The 15,912-nt window shown below is 47.4% G+C and overlaps 1 pseudogene; it reads left to right on the top strand.

Annotated features, from left to right (window-relative positions):
• Positions 1 to 4,004: 4,004 nt before the first annotated feature.
• On the top strand, positions 4,005 to 8,677 carry LOC125555947 (NAC domain-containing protein 75 pseudogene; annotated as a pseudogene).
• The last annotated feature ends 7,235 nt before the right edge of the window (positions 8,678 to 15,912 follow it).

Consider the following 15,912-nt stretch of genomic DNA (forward strand, 5'->3'; position numbering starts at 1 on the left):
GTGGCACAAGCTGAAGGTGGCCATCAACCTCGGGCGCCACCAGCATGAGCTGGACAAAAGGAAGGTCGAGGCTTCCATTGCGGCCTCCCGTGAGGCCTGCTCCTGAGCTCTAGAGGAGGCTCGGGAAGCTGACCGTCGTTGTGAGGCCGCAGAGGAACGTGAGTGGGAGCTCCAAGCCTAGAGCGCTATCTTGGATCAGCAGGTGGAGGCGCGCAGGGCTGCTCTTGCGTCGTTGAGGGGGTTGCCTACCGAGGAGGAAGAGATCCGGAAGCGCGAGGAGCTGCTGGCGCTGGATGCCGTGGAGCGCAGCCTTGAACTTGAACGGCTGGAGACGAGGGAGCGCCAGGTTGCTTAGGCGGAGGATGACATCGGCACGCGCGAGGTCAGGGCCCAGGAATGGGTCGACCGCTGTGTGGCCGAGGCTCGCGTGGATCTCGAGAGCAGGCACAACCTGAAGCTGAAGCTCGTGGAAGGTGGGGCCGCTGGTAAGACTGCTGCCCTCAAGTCCCAGCTGGTCGAGGTGGAGCGGCGCGAGGAGGCCACCGCATCGGCCATGGCCTCGGTGCAGGCTGAGCTGGTTTCATCCCGCGTCAAGCTGCTCTCTCTTCGGCAGCGGGCCACCGACGCCGACTCCGTCGCGAGGCAGAACAGGGACGAAGTGTTGAGCGGCGGACATTGGAGCATGTGCATGCCCCCATGCTTGAGGACCTGAGGAACAGGGCCAACACCGCCCTGGGCCATATCTGCGATGAGAATGCTCCTCATCCCCATGCAAACGACTACGCCAGCCACCTCCGCTTCTTTAGGGATGTGGTGATGCACCTGCAGAACTGTTCCAAGAGGGCTCGGCAACTTGTTGAGGAGAGGAGTTGCAGTCTGCTCGGTCGCGCGTTCTCCCGCGTCTTTAGCCACCTCAGGAACATCGACCCCAACTTAGATTTTGACGCCACCATTGCTGCCGTACCGAAAGCCATCCGGGGCGATCTGGCGCGATGGGTTGAGGACAATGTGGATGCGCTAGTCAGGGCCTTCGCTTCTGACGACGACGGGGTAGTGGTCGTGGCAGACAAAGGCGTCGTGGTTGACGATGGCGACGCCAGTGCCGGCGAAGGTGGAGGTGACGCCGATGATGGCAACAACGACGCCAGCGGTGCATCAGAAGATCGTATGGGAGACACGGCGAGCGACATATCTGGTTGATTCCTCCTTCCCCTGTTGTTTACACTGGAAAAACTTGGGCGTGGCCTTGGAAGACTGTAAGAGCATTTTGAGAGGGGGAGCCCCTCATGTAAACAATCTTAGCTTCTATCCTTCCGTGCTAAACTGAGTACGCGTCTTCATGAGCTTACGCATGCCAGGGCAAGGTTGGTGTTACGGTTTACCTTAGCTTGGACGAGCCCAAAACCGGCCCGAGAGATTGCGTGTTTTTGAGGAGCTCCTGATGAGTTCATCGACACACCCGAGGGGGCCACGTGATAAGCAAGCGCCAGCCACGGTTTGGCATGTGCGTGGCTCGTGTGCTTCGTGCCCAGCACGGCTCGTGAGGGGCCCGCGAGGGGGGAGCGACTGGCGCGAACTCCGAAATAAGGCAAGAACAAGACTGTGAGAAATAGCTCAAATGAGAAAAGGCATCCCCCCCCCCGCGCATCAAATAAAATTCAACTTCAACTAAATCCAAATCCAGAAGGCGGGGTTACAGAAAAGAGATCCAAAGCAAATGGCCGCATCCGGCGCCTAGTCTAGTCTTCAACGTCTTCTCACCAGCGCGGAGCTAAGTGCTGCCACTGGGCGTGGGAGGGAGCCCCCGAGGCCCGAGGGCGGCTCTCCTGAGGCTCCGGGGCGTGTACAGCCCCACTCATTATTATGTGAGAGTGTCACGGGCGGCGATCTTCACGGGCGTGAGCCTTACTTCGTATCGCCTGACAAGGGCCCCGCCTTGCGCCACCCCTACCACCGCTGGGATGATCGGAAACCAGGACAGCCCAACGAGGGCAGAGGGGACCCCAGCGGCGCCCTCGGCGACCACGGGTCCTCTGCCAGGGGAAAGGTTGCCGTCGCCACCCCGGCAGAGGGCCTACCTGTAGGCGTTGCCTAGCTCCGTGCGACACGGGGAGGGGCCTTGCTCTTGGCGCCGTCCACGCAGCCCCTAGCGGGTCTCTCCTGTCGGGGCGGGCATCGCCTTGCCGGAACCATCATTTGGCGTTGTGACCTGGTTCATCTGTGACTCATGGTTAGCATAAGCTTGCCCCTGAGGGATTAATGGTACCCTGTAACTGTCGTCGACGGCACGACCGGCGGGGCTCTCTGGCGGCTCCTGGAAGGCTTCAGCTCCTAACGCCTCCTACTCCCATCCTGGCCCGAGGAACGAGCCGGGGTCGTCCTCCGGCATGTACCCCTGGTCCATCATGCAGGGCACATAGGCTTCCGGGTCTATCACCCCAAACACCTCACTGTAGTGCCCCACGCTCCATGTCGCTCGGCCCAGGACTGCGTCCTGAGGATGATAGCGCGATGCCTCACTGGGGCCATGGGGGGCAACACTCGTGCCCATTCTAATCGGAGGTGGCGTGGGGGCAATGGGGCCCCAGCGCTGTTGGCCGTCCTGGTATCCATGAAGCCCCCAGGCACACCCGAGGGCGCGTGGTTGTGGCGAGGCCCGTCGTGAGGTCAAGGAGCGGCCCGGGAAGGGAGCAGATAGCAGAAAGACGACGCTCCTAATGCCGCCGTATCCAACAGCTCAGCGACATTTTCCAGCAGTGCGTCGCGGCCGCTCTCCATCAGCCGGCACCGCAGCAACTCCCGCGCCACCGTGAGCGTGGCCCTCATGTTTGCCTGCTCCCGCCGGGTGTGTGGTGCCATTGCCGTGGCGTGGCTTGCGGCCCATGCAGTGGCTTGCGCTTGTCGTGGAGTGAGGGTGGATGACGCCTAGCCGCGCCGCCTGTGCCCCGGAGCATTAGGCGGCGCTCGCGCCTCCTGGAGCGTGGGGTTGAGGTCTTCATGGGCAGGTGGAGCCGCCCGGACTGGCCAGGCTGCCCAGCGGTCGAAGTCGGCCCTTGGGTCACCGGACATCGGGGCCGTGGAGCGTCGGCGGGTCGATTGGCGGGGAGGAGACTCCGGCACACCCCTACCTGGCATGCCAAATGTCGGATCACGGGTTCTGGCAAAACCCTCGAGGTTCAAACACTGGGGTGCACATGAAGGTTTTCTCCCTATCGATCCACGCCCTAGCTTGCTAAGATCTCGCGGATGAACTCAACGAACTCACAAGACAAAGACATAAGATTTATACTGGTTCGGGCCACCATTGTGGTGTAACACCCTACTCCAGTGTGGTGGTGGTGGATTGCCTCTTGGGCTGATGATGAACAGTACAAGGGGAAGAACAACCTCCTGAGGTTGAGGTGTTCTTGTGCTTGGTGCACTCATGTGGTTGGGGATGATCTTGATGATCCGTCCTTTTCTCAGTCCCCTTATCAGTCCTCTCTACTGTGGTGGCTAATTCTACTTATATAGGCCCTGGTCCTCTCCCCAAATATTGAGCGAGAAGGGAGCCAACAACGTCGAATTTGAAAGGGGACGACTAGTGCAGCTTATCCTGACAAAAGTGGTCTTTGCCTGCAAAAGGCTCTGGCGGTGACGCTGTCTTGGGCTCCACGGTGACCTCCGTCTTACCGTCCTGCTGGTCTTGGTCTCGTTGCACCGATATGGAAACCTTTCCTTGATGCCTCGGTACTCCGCGCTTGCGCTTTCCCCCTTGGCACCAAAGAGGAAGCAAGGACACTGCGCGCTGGCGCCCGCCTGGTCTCGATCATAATGGCTCACGTCATGAGGATCTCGCGAGGTTTGCCTTGCATTGATCTCTCCGCCCCTCGTGAGCCTGCCTGGCGTGGCTGCTCCTGAGAAGGTCTTGCGTCGTCCGCCTCGCAAGGCTTGGCCCCTCGTGAGGGTCTTGAATACCTCGTCGATGAAGATGGGTCATACAGACCTGCTAGCTCACCCACGCCATGGGCCGCAGGCAGGCAAGTCTGGGGACCCCCGTTCCCAGAACGCTGACAGCGAGGGCGAAGAGAGGGAGAGGGAGAGGGCGATGTATTCAAAACCCTCTCCTTGTCTTGCGAACCACCGTGAGCGTGGGCGAGGGAGAGGCGTTGTAAGCAAGCTTCTCCTCATTCGGCGAGTTGACGGGACACATCAAAGCAGTACTAGTACTAGTGCATATTGCATCCTTTCCGGTTAATATGGCTTAATTTGAAACAAAAAAATACATTGATGGTCAACGTATGTAACAATACGCTCTTTACGGTCACTTTATATAGTTATGCGGTAAGTATACGATCACTAGCTCATAGTAGATCACCGTATTGCACCCTACTGACCGGCCACATAGTCGACGTGGCACTTTCTTGACTGGTTAAATTGTCACCTGGTTTCTGGGTCCCACCTCAGTTGGCAGAGCAAAGAAATCAGCTAAAAACAAAGGGTGTAGTACATCTACACTTCCAATGCGTTTATCCTTTAATCAAGATCGATATTGATTGACTAATGCACCAACTTGTGCTCTAGGTATAGGCTACATGTCTATCCTTAATTACACCATGCATCGACCTTCATTTAATCTTCTTCTCTCAATGGTCGCATGCACACATAAGTCTGCTACATTTGGGCGTTAATTATGCCCTGGTCCATGTGTAATCTCTAAATGTACAGTCTTTCACGGATGTAGGGAGTAGGTTGAGCACTTGAGCGTGAGCGTGTGTTGTGTCGTGTGCTGTGTGTCGCATGGGTGCTTGAGTGTTGCGTGCATCCATGTGTACGTGTGAGTGTTGCATGTTGCATGCATGCATGCATGGGGCTTACTCCCTCCCATTGACATGTTCATATTTCAAGCTTCCTCTGTTCCCTCCATATGGTGATACTCCCTCTATTCCCAAACACGGAGTAAAATCCTCCCTCTATTCCCATATACGGAGTATTTGTCTTTCTAGAAATTTCAACAAGTGACTACGTACGGAGCAAAATGAGTGAAGTGAGCGTAGAGGCATAGGGATAATGTAGAAAGGAAGTCTTTTGTGATCCATTATTCCCCATCTCGGTCAGAGAGAACTATTCAACTAGTCTTCGCTGTGAAGTGACAATACACGCTGCAGCAGATGGGACACTTAATTAATAAGCTGAACCAGCATGTTGGTGTTACTAAGTCAGCCTTACCCAGTACTGCCGTCATGTTTGCCAGTAGAGCACGCTTCTATCCTCCATCAATTGACATATGGGCCCTCTTGTGGTAGACACAGAGGTCATCGGTGTAACTATTTACACTCCGAATGACAGTATATCCTGGTAGTAGTAGTAGAATTGAGATTTAATGCACTTTCTACCCCGTCTCCCACTCTTCTTCCTCCTCTCTTCCCCATTGTCGGTTGCACACCATTTCCCCCCGCTCTCTGCTCACCCGCCCGCACTATCTTCCTTGGTAGCTCGCGCGTACCATATCCCCCCGCTCACTGCTCGGCCACATGAGGAGAAGCTTCTTCGCTCGCCCGCCCGAATCCACTTCCCCGCTGGCTCGCAGGCACCAAAAACCCCAATGGCAAAACTGACTGACACACAGAGCCGCGATTGGAATTCCCTCCCCAATGTTCTCTTGGAGCAGATCTATAATCGTATGGACCTACTCAGCACCGTCCGTCCGGCCGCATGCTCGGTGTCTTTGTACCGTCTACTCGTCTGCAACCGGCCGGATCTTTTCAAGACACCCTGCTTGCTGATGCCTGATCCTCACAGGTGGCCCAGACACTGACTTGACGATCCTATGGAGGTTGCCGTGGTGCCCCTCGACATGCTACCAGTACCCGTCCACCTGTCCTTCATGCGCGGACACTACTGGGCGGGCATGAAGGCCAATTAGATCATCCTCATCCACCAATCCGGTAGTCTGTGGCATCTCGTGGATATCTACACCCAGCAAAAGATCACCCTTCCATCTTTGGATACCGCCGCCATCGAGCCTTGCGGCCTGCCGGATACTCCTGCCTACTACGCACGAGACGCGTCGAGCTTTTGGCTCGACCTCTGTTTGCTGTAGGTTGTAATCTGTGAAGTGCCCACACCATCAGAAGACTACATGGATTACAAGCTCATTGCCGTGTTCAACATGGGATTAGTCTATTTGGAATCCATTCGCCACACATGGTTATGGAACATCGTCGATCCTCTTTACCCAACACTTCTATCTGATGCTATAGTGCATGATGGAATCGTTTATGCGGTCGACGCACAGTTTGGCTGCCTATACTGGTGGAATCTATCGTCGTGTAATTGTTCTATCTCATCTCATCTTTACCTTAAGAATACGACTGCCTGTTCATTGTTACAAATTTAGAATATATAGTATGTCTATAACCACATCATTGCTATATGTTCCTCTCATTTCCTAGATTTTAATGACCACACATGTTATTGTTAGAGTTGATATGAGAACAATTGGTATCTAATGATTGTTAGAATAGATATTATGAGTATAACGTCATGATTGCTATATGTTACTCTCATTTCCAGGATTTTTATAACAACACATGTTATTGCTTAGAGTTGATATGATAACTTTAGTAAGTGCTATGGTAGAATATGAGTAGGCCCTGTCATATCTGTTTTCCTCTCATTGTTACGTGATGTTTGAACCATGATATATTGCTAGAATATGAAAGCCATTGGCTTAATTTTTTTAATTTGGGGTATGATTATGACCACGACATTGCAATTCTCTATCTATGATATGTGTCACTATTATAATAATCTTAATTCCACACATACTCTGAACATGATTGTTTATTTTTGTCCTTTTGGTCTCCAATTTGAAATATTGCATCAAACGCAAATGCGCTGGCCTTCATGATTCCAGGACCTGGAATCATACCAGCCGATGGGTGGTGGTTTATCGCTCGTTCAGCTGATGGTGGTCATTTGATGCTCATTTGCATGTACCAAATTGACCAAACCATTTCATCAAACCACATGCAGCATAATGCCTGGGGCATTCGTGACATTGATGGCTATGGCTGCTTCGTGTTCGAGAAAGATCCCAGCTCCGTTGGGCCAGGCGTATTCAACTGGAGGCGGGTTTATAGCCTCGGCAACCACTCCATGTTCCTCGACTAAATTATTCAATCATCCAACCAATCATCAATCATATCACCGGCGATGATTACTGTGCTATGCAACTTCCATTCGCCAGGGGGGACTGTGTTTACACATCATACCATGGGTATCATGAATCACCATATCCAGAGATTCGTCGACATAGCTTGTTGCGAGATAATCTTCAGTGTTTGAATGGCATCAAGCTTCCATGCGATGGATGGCTTTTGCAAACCCGACATGCGGCGATGTGGTTCATGCCAACAACAAATATGCACAACTTGATTCGTACTGATATGTAGACTGAGCCATGTATTCTGCTGCTGTAGCACGACCCTCTTTTGTTGGATATTATGTACTGTTGTTAGTTTGAAGCACTCCTCTGGTTTGAAAGATAGATACCTTTCTGGGATCAAGTGCATCCTAACTCACCTGTGCAGGATGTACTGATAATGATGATGGAGATGATGTGCAGTATATATATATATATGTATATAGATATGTATGTATATCACTTAGGCTTCAAGTGCGTACTTGTTAGTTAAACCTATGGTTAAAATTTGACACTAAATACGACTAGTAAGTAGTACAGTAGAAGTACTAGTATACGTCAGTCAAATTATTCATCATGTCCACACATTCAATTGACATGACAAAACGCTGCGCGTGAGGTGACACAAGAATCTCGGCGGCGTGTTCGGGTATTCTGCACTTTAGATTTGGAGTACCACTTATCTGTCGAAATCTTTCATCATTCACTTAAAACAGTCGATTGATCATACATTGAGTACCATATAACTGGAATTAACCCATGCAAGTCAAAGAAGGATTGGCCGGTGCTGCCGGCTGGTGTCAAGTTCGATCCCACGGAACATGAGCTAATCGAGCACCTTGAGGCCAAAGTGAGTGCGGACAGCGTGAGATATCACCCTCTCATCGATTTGTTCATACCAACCATCGACAGCGAGCACAGCATATGCTACACCCATCCTGAGAAACTACCAGGTAAGACACCGGTCGGCCGTCTACTTGCACAAACATATTCCTTTGTTTATAGCTCTATTTTTTTAGATGCAGACCTAGTGAAGCAATTACAATTTGACAATTAATAAAAAGTGAAACAAGTGACTGCAACATGCCAAAGATGTTATGAAAATGCCAACTACATACACTAAAACCTGTATTCGACAATACTGCAGGTATCACACTGAGTGGCCTAAGCAAGCATTTCTTCCAGCGCAATTCCATGGCGTTCAAAAGGGGCACGTGGACGCATCGCAAGATACAGTCGGAGTGCGGCATGCACGCGATGTGGCACAACACAGGCAATACCTTGCCCGTGATGGTCGATGGCCGGTAGACGGGCAGCAAAAAGGTTCTGGTGCTGCACACCAACAAGAACTTCGACCAGCAGAGGACCAACTGGGAGATGCACCAGCACCACCTCGGGGACCTGGAGCAAGAGAAGGAGCGGGAGCTGGTCCTTTGCAAGATTTTCTACCAGACGAACACTAGGGCCGGGAGTAAAAAGATTATAAGTTAGTTTGGTATTGGTACTTGTACTACCATGTCGTCCGTAAATTGGTATTGCTGTTAACGATCTTTTGGTATGAACTTGGCATTTGCTTCCAACCATCATGCCGAGGGTAGACGTGGATATAAAGCTGAATCATTTGTTTCGAAACGAATTTTAGGCACCTGATTTTTATTTGATGGGTAGCATAAGCACCTGCCCTTCGAATTCCCAGTTCTCCAATTTTTTTGAAACAAGTGCATGCTCTTATTATCACGATGAAAAAACAATATCCCTGCTGCATCCCAGTTATCAGTCTGTACTTGCAGAATTCTCTCGTTTATTGAGCACGCATATTGTTTTTTCAGGTCGAGCAAGTTTCAACTCGGCTGTAGACTGCCCAGGCTTGGTTTTGTTTTTAACAGGCCTAGCCCATGACGACAATGGGGCACAAAGATACAACAGGTATCTACTGGCCTCTGGCCCGCCAGCGTTAGTTATATTTTGTCTTACAACATCCGCAGGCACTTTTTTTACTGAATCAAACACACAGGCCAGTTCTATTTTCCTCCTGAAACGCATGTCCTACATCCGTTTTCTAATTTCTACCTATAGTTTTACTAGTTCATATACATGTATCGTTATATTCAAAATGCATAAATTTCCCTTTTTCATATTTACAGCCTTATTTTTGTTGTTGTTTTCCCTCCCAGCACTGATTTTTTTACCATTGGTTTTCCCTTAAACCAACTGAATTGTCCCACGTCTTATTTGCTTACAAAAACAAAATGAGTTTTTTGGCAAATCAATAAGCTCTTAATTTTTTTTATCATTTCGGGATTACAAAAGTTCGGACTCCACTGAAATATGCGAAATAAGGTTGAACTTTTTTACCGTGGTCCTGGGCAGAAAATGGATTGTAATAAATTACTTAAGAATTAGCAAATGGGCTGCAAATTATTAAAAAAATAGCAAATGGGCTCTATGTTGTCTGCCACATATTTGGAGGCTGACTTGTGGGCCTACTAAGTTCATGCGTACACAAGGTTTATCAAAAAAAACTTAGTCAACAATCGACTCTACTAGCGTCACACCGTTAGATGTCAATCTAACGGCAATCGTGCTTCTTCAGTCTCTGATCTTCGTGCCCCAGCCGTCCAAACCAGCACCATCGGAACCGCCTGCTCCTGCCTCCCGTGGCCGGCTGTGCTGCCGGGCAGGCCTCACGGCCCCATCATATACTCGCATCCCTGGCCTATCTATCCCTCCACTCACCCACACCTCTTGTTATTTTCCGGCGACGGCAGCCGAACCAGTCAACCCTCATACTCTCCATTGCGTGGGCAGCCACTGTCGTGTCTTCCCCAGCTCCGTGTCGTTCCCTTCGTAGGCCTCGCCGTCGTCCACCGCCCTGGTGCTCTCGACACGTGATAACCCACAAGTATAGGGGATCGCAACAGCTTTCGAGGGTAGAGTATTCAACCCAAATTTATTGATTCGACACAAGGGGAGCCAAAGAATATTCTCAAGTATTAGCAGCTGAGTTGTTAATTCAACCACACCTGGAAACTTAGTATCTGCAGCAAAGTGTATACTAGCAAAGTAATATGAAAGTGGTGGTAGCGGCAACAAAAGTAAAGACAACAAAAGTAATATTTTTGGTATTTTGTAGTGATTGTAACAGTAGCAGCGGGAAAGTAAATAAGCGAGAACCAGTATATGGAAAACTCGTAGGCACCGGATCAGTGATGGATAATTATGCCGGATGTGGTTCATCATGTAATAGTCATAACACAGGGTGACACAGAACTAGCTCCGATTCATCAATGTAATGTAGGCATGTATTCTGTATATAGTCATATGTGCTTATGGAAAAGAACTTGCATGACATCTTTTGTCCTACCCTCTCGTGGCAGCGGGGTCCTATTGGAAACTAAGGGATATTAAGGCCTACTTTTAATAGAGAACCGGAACAAAGCATTGGCACATAGTGAATACATGAACTCCTCAAACTATGGTCATCACCGGGAGTGGTCCCGATTATTGTCACTTCGGGGTTGCCGGATCATAACACATAGTAGGTGACTATAGACTTGCAAGATAGGATCAAGAACTCACATATATTCATGAAAACATAATAGGTTCAGATCTGAAATCATGGCACTTGGGCCCTAGTGCCAAGCATTAAGCATAGCAAAGTCATAGCAACATCAATCTCAGCACATAATGGATACTAGGGATCAAACCCTAACAAAACTAACTCGATTACATGATAAATCTCATCCAACCCATCACCGTACAGCAAGCCTACGATGGAATTACTCACGCACGGGCGGTGAGCATCATGAAATTGGTGATGGAGGATGGTTGATGATGACGACGGCGACGAATCCCCCTCTCCGGAGCCCCGAACAGACTCCAGATCAGCCCTCCCGAGAGGTTTTAGGGCTTGGCGGTGGCTCCGTATCGTAAAACGCGATGATTTCTTCTCTCTGATTTTTTTCTCTCCGAAATCAAATATATAGAGTTCGGGTTGGCGTCGGAGGGCATCCAGCGGGCCCACGAGGTAGGGGGGCACGCCCTAGAGGTGGGGGGCGCCCCCACCCTCGTGGACAGGGTGTGGGCTCCCAGGTCTTCATCTTTGGCGAGGATTTTTTAATATTTTTTCTTAGATGTTCCGTGGAGTTTCAGGTCATTCCGATAATATTTGTTTTGTTCACATAAAACAACACCATGGCAATTCTGCTGAAAACAGCGTCAGTCCGGGTTAGTTCCATTCAAATCATACAAGTTAGAGTCCAAAACAAGGGCAAAAGTGTTTGGAAAAGTAGATACGACGGAGATGTATCAACTCCCCCAAGCTTAAACCCTTGCTTGTCCTCAAGCAATTCAGTTGACAAACTAAATGAAAGAAAAAAACTTTTACAACCTCTGTTTGCTCTTGTTGTTGTAACTATGTCAAGCCATCATTCAAGTTTTTAGCATAGATCATAACTAACCACATTTGCAATAATTCTCAGGTCTCATAATTACTCATATCAATAGCATAATCAACTAGCAAGTCATAATAATAAATCTCGGATGACAACACTTTCTCAAAACAATCATAATATGATATAACAAGATGGTATCTCGCTAGCCCTTTCTGAGACCGCAAAACATAAATGCAGAGCACCTTTAAAGATCAAGGACTGACTAGACATTGTAATTCATGGTAAAAGAGATCCAATCATAGTCACACCCAACATACATTAATAGTGATGAATGCAAATGACAGCTGTGCTCTCCAACTAGTGATTTTTAATAAGAGGGTGATGACTCAGCATAAAAGTAAATGGATAGGCCCTTCGCAGAGGGAAGCAGGAATTTGTAGAGGTGCCAGAGCTCGGTTTTGCCATAGAGATAAATTGTATTTTGAGCGGTATAGTTTCATTGCCAACGTAGAAACTAAGAGATGGCGATATCTTCCATGCTAAACACATTATAGGCGGTTCCCAAACAGAATGGTAAAGTTTATACTCCCCCTCCACCAACAAGCATCAATCCATGACTTGTTCGAAACAACGAGTGTCTCCAACATACATCAGGTCCCAGGGGGAGTTTTGTTTGCAATTAATTTTAATTTAGTTTGCATAAAGCATGAGACTGGGCATCCCGGTGACCAGCCATTTTCTCGTCAGTGAGGAGCGGAGTCCACTCCTCTCGAGAATAACCCGCCTAACACGGAAGATAAGGACAGCCTTGGTTGTTACATGAGCTATTCGAGCATACAAAGCAGAATCTTTATTTGAAGGTTTAGAGTTTGGCACATACGAATTTACTTGGAACGGCAGGTAGATACCGCATATAGGAAGGTATAGTGGACTCATCTGGAATAACTTTGGGGTTTAAGGCATTGGATGCACAAGCAGCATTCCCGCTTAGTACAAGTGAAGGCTAGCAAAAGACTGTGAAGCGACCAACTAGATAGCGACAACAGCCATGTACATGCATTAAAATTAATAAACATTGGATGCAAGCATGAGTAGGATATAATCCACCATGAACATAAATATCATGAAGGCTATGTTGATTTGTTTCAACTACATGCGTGAACATGTGCCAAGTCAAGTCACTTAAATCATTCAAAGGAGGATACCACCCCATCATACCACATCATAATCATTGCAATAGCATGCTGGCACACAAGGTAAATCATTATAACTCATAACTAATCAAGCATGGCACAAGCAACTATGATCTCTAATTGTCATTGCAAACATGTTTATTCATAATAAGCTGAATCAAGAACGAGGGACTCATCATATTTACAAAAACAAAAGAGGTCGAGTTCATACCAGCTTTTGTCATCTCAGTCAGTCCATCATATATCATCATAATTTCCTTTCACTTGCACGACCGAAAGGTGTGAATAATAATAAGAGTGCACGTGCATTGGACTAAGCTAGAATCTGCGAACATTCAATAAACATGAGAAGACAAGGCAATATGGGCTCTGGGTTCAATCAACAATAATGCATATAAGAGCCACTTCAACAATTTAATCATGGTCTTCTCCTACTGACCCCCAAAGGAAAGAGAAGAAATAAAAACTATTTACACGGGAAAGCTCCCAACAAACAAAAGAAGAACGGGAAATATTTTTGGATTTTCTTTTTAATTATTACTACTACAGCAGAAAAATAAACTACTACTAATTTTTTTGGTTTTTCTTAAGGTTTAACAAACACACAAGAAGAAAGTAGGAAAAAGAAAATAAAATAGCATGGATATTACAGTGAAAGAGTATGAGCACCGACATCTAGCAATGAGTGTGTGTGAACATAAATGTAATGTCGGTGAGAAATACGTACTCCCCAAGCTTAGGCTTTTGGCCTAAGTTGGTCTATGCTGGCCTGGCTGATATCCATAATAATAGTTGTTGGGGTCATACTGTGATGAGGAAGAAGAAGGCTCCGATTGCCACTGGCTGGCAATCATCTCTGGATCCCACTGATAGTTAGACTGCCGTGAAGGATCAAAATGTGGTTTCGGTTCTGGCTCCTCGGCTGGTGCAGGGTTTCGGTAGGCGTGAATAGCCGTCAACGGAACAAGGTACGAGCCTACAGTCAAATCAAACAAAGAAGGAGCAGGCAGGATAATAGTCTCAGGATGATGTTTGTTAAAGAACAATTGATATTTAAGCTCTCCTGCCCTATTCTTAACAATAAAATCTTGTGCCACCATACTTTTATGATCTAGATAAACATGGGGCAGCACCTTTTCTTCCTTCTCAGCATGCCTAATAGGTATGTTAAAATGTGCGGCTAGGTGTGTAGCATAGATGCCTCCAAATATGGGGCCTTTGGTACGGTTCATACTTAACCGTCTAGCAATAATACCGCCCATACTAAAAGTGTTATCACTGTATAAACCATGGAGCAGAATAATTATATCAGGGATACTTAGGTTTCCACAGTTTCCGCGTCCAATTAAGAAACGACTAGCAAATAATGCAAAGTAACGTAAAACAGGAAAATGTATGCAAGTGATTCGTGCATCGGAAACCTTCCTAGTTTCTCCTACAGTGATAGTATCAATAAACCCAACCACATCATCATGATGTGGTTCTTCTATGTTGCCCTCAAAAGGGACTAAACAAATCCAACAAAAATCATAAAGTGACATCTGCTTATGCTCATCATATAAATGAAACTCCACCGTAGGTGGTGAGTTCCTAGAATGAAGATGAAAGTTTTGCACAAAGGTATTTGTGAGTAAGAGATACTGATCGCATTGGTTGGGGAGGAAAGCGGTGAGGCCTGCATTATGAGCCAATTCATGAAAATCTTCATAGATACCGGCTGCTCTCAAGAAATCATCAGAAGGCCATTCACATGCCCGAATCTCCGCGGTGCGCGACAAATTATACTTAGGCTTCGGTGCCTTTTCCTTCGAGCTTTGGCTCGATGAGCCCCTCAATAATCCGCTCATCATTTTCTGAAAAATTGTGAAATTTTTAGTAACTTCAAAATAAAAGTGAACCAAACTCAATAATATTGATAGCAACTACTCCTACAAGTGCCTAGGGCCTATATCATGCATCAAAACTACTTTTGACCATATAAATTTGACATGCAAGCTCAAGAACATGGTCACCTATGCAGCACAAATTTGCAAAGAATAAAGCACTAGAACAAAAACTAATTGGACCAATGGAGGAGTCACATACCAAGGAACAATCTCCCCGACCAGTTTTGTGAGAGGTGCTTTGAGCAAGGAGATCAAAAATCACAGCAAAAATGGCTGGAACTCATGCTTGAGTTGGTTTTTCGGGTTTGTGTGAGACAAAGGAAGAAGTTGGGTGCTGGGATAAGTGGAGGAGGGCCACCATGGGCCCACAAGGTAGGGGGGCGAGCCCTAGAGGGGGGCGCCCACCACCCTCGTGGCCAGGTGGCAGCTCCTCCCGCGGTAATTTTTGCACAGTAAATCCTCAAATATACCCGAAAAAATCATAGTAAATTGGCATGTCATTCTAAGGACTTTTATTTTCGGGATATTTTTATATTGCATGGATAAGTCAGCAAAGAGACAGAAAAATACTATTTTTACTTTATTTCGACTAAATAACAGAAAGTATAGATAGGGTACAGAAGGTTGTGCTTCTAGTTTCATCCATCTCATGCTCGTCAAAAGGAATCCACTAACAAGGTTGATCAAGTCTTGTTAACAAACTCATTCCGATTAACATGAAACCGGAGAAATTTCGAATAACACTAGGTTACCTCAACGGGGATATGCACATCCCCAATAATAAGTATATCATATTTCTTCTTGACAGTAGGAAGAGGAAATTCAAAACCTCCAAATATAATCGATGGAATTTTCCAATAGAGTTGATACTATGAACTTGAGGTTGTTTCCTCTGAAAGTGTACCATATGCTCATTACCATTAACATGAAAAGTGACATTGCCTTTGTTGCAATCAATAACAGCCCCAGCAGTATTAAGAAAAGGTCTTCCAAGAATAATAGACATACTATCATCCTCAGGAATATCAAGAATAACAAAGTCCGTTAAAATAGTAACGTTTGCAACCACAACAGGCACATCCTCACAAATACCGACAGGTATAGCGGTTGATTTATCAGCCATTTGCAAAGATATTTCGGTAGGTGTCAGCTTATTCAAGTCAAGTCTACAATATAAAGAGAGAGGCATAACACTAACACCGGCTCCAAGATCACATAAAGCAATTTCAATATAATTTCTTTTAGTGGAGCAT

This window comes from Triticum urartu, chromosome 5A, assembly GCF_056163025.1.
Source record: "Triticum urartu cultivar PI428250 chromosome 5A, HENAU_Tu73, whole genome shotgun sequence".
In the NCBI taxonomy this organism is placed as follows: domain Eukaryota; kingdom Viridiplantae; phylum Streptophyta; class Magnoliopsida; order Poales; family Poaceae; genus Triticum; species Triticum urartu.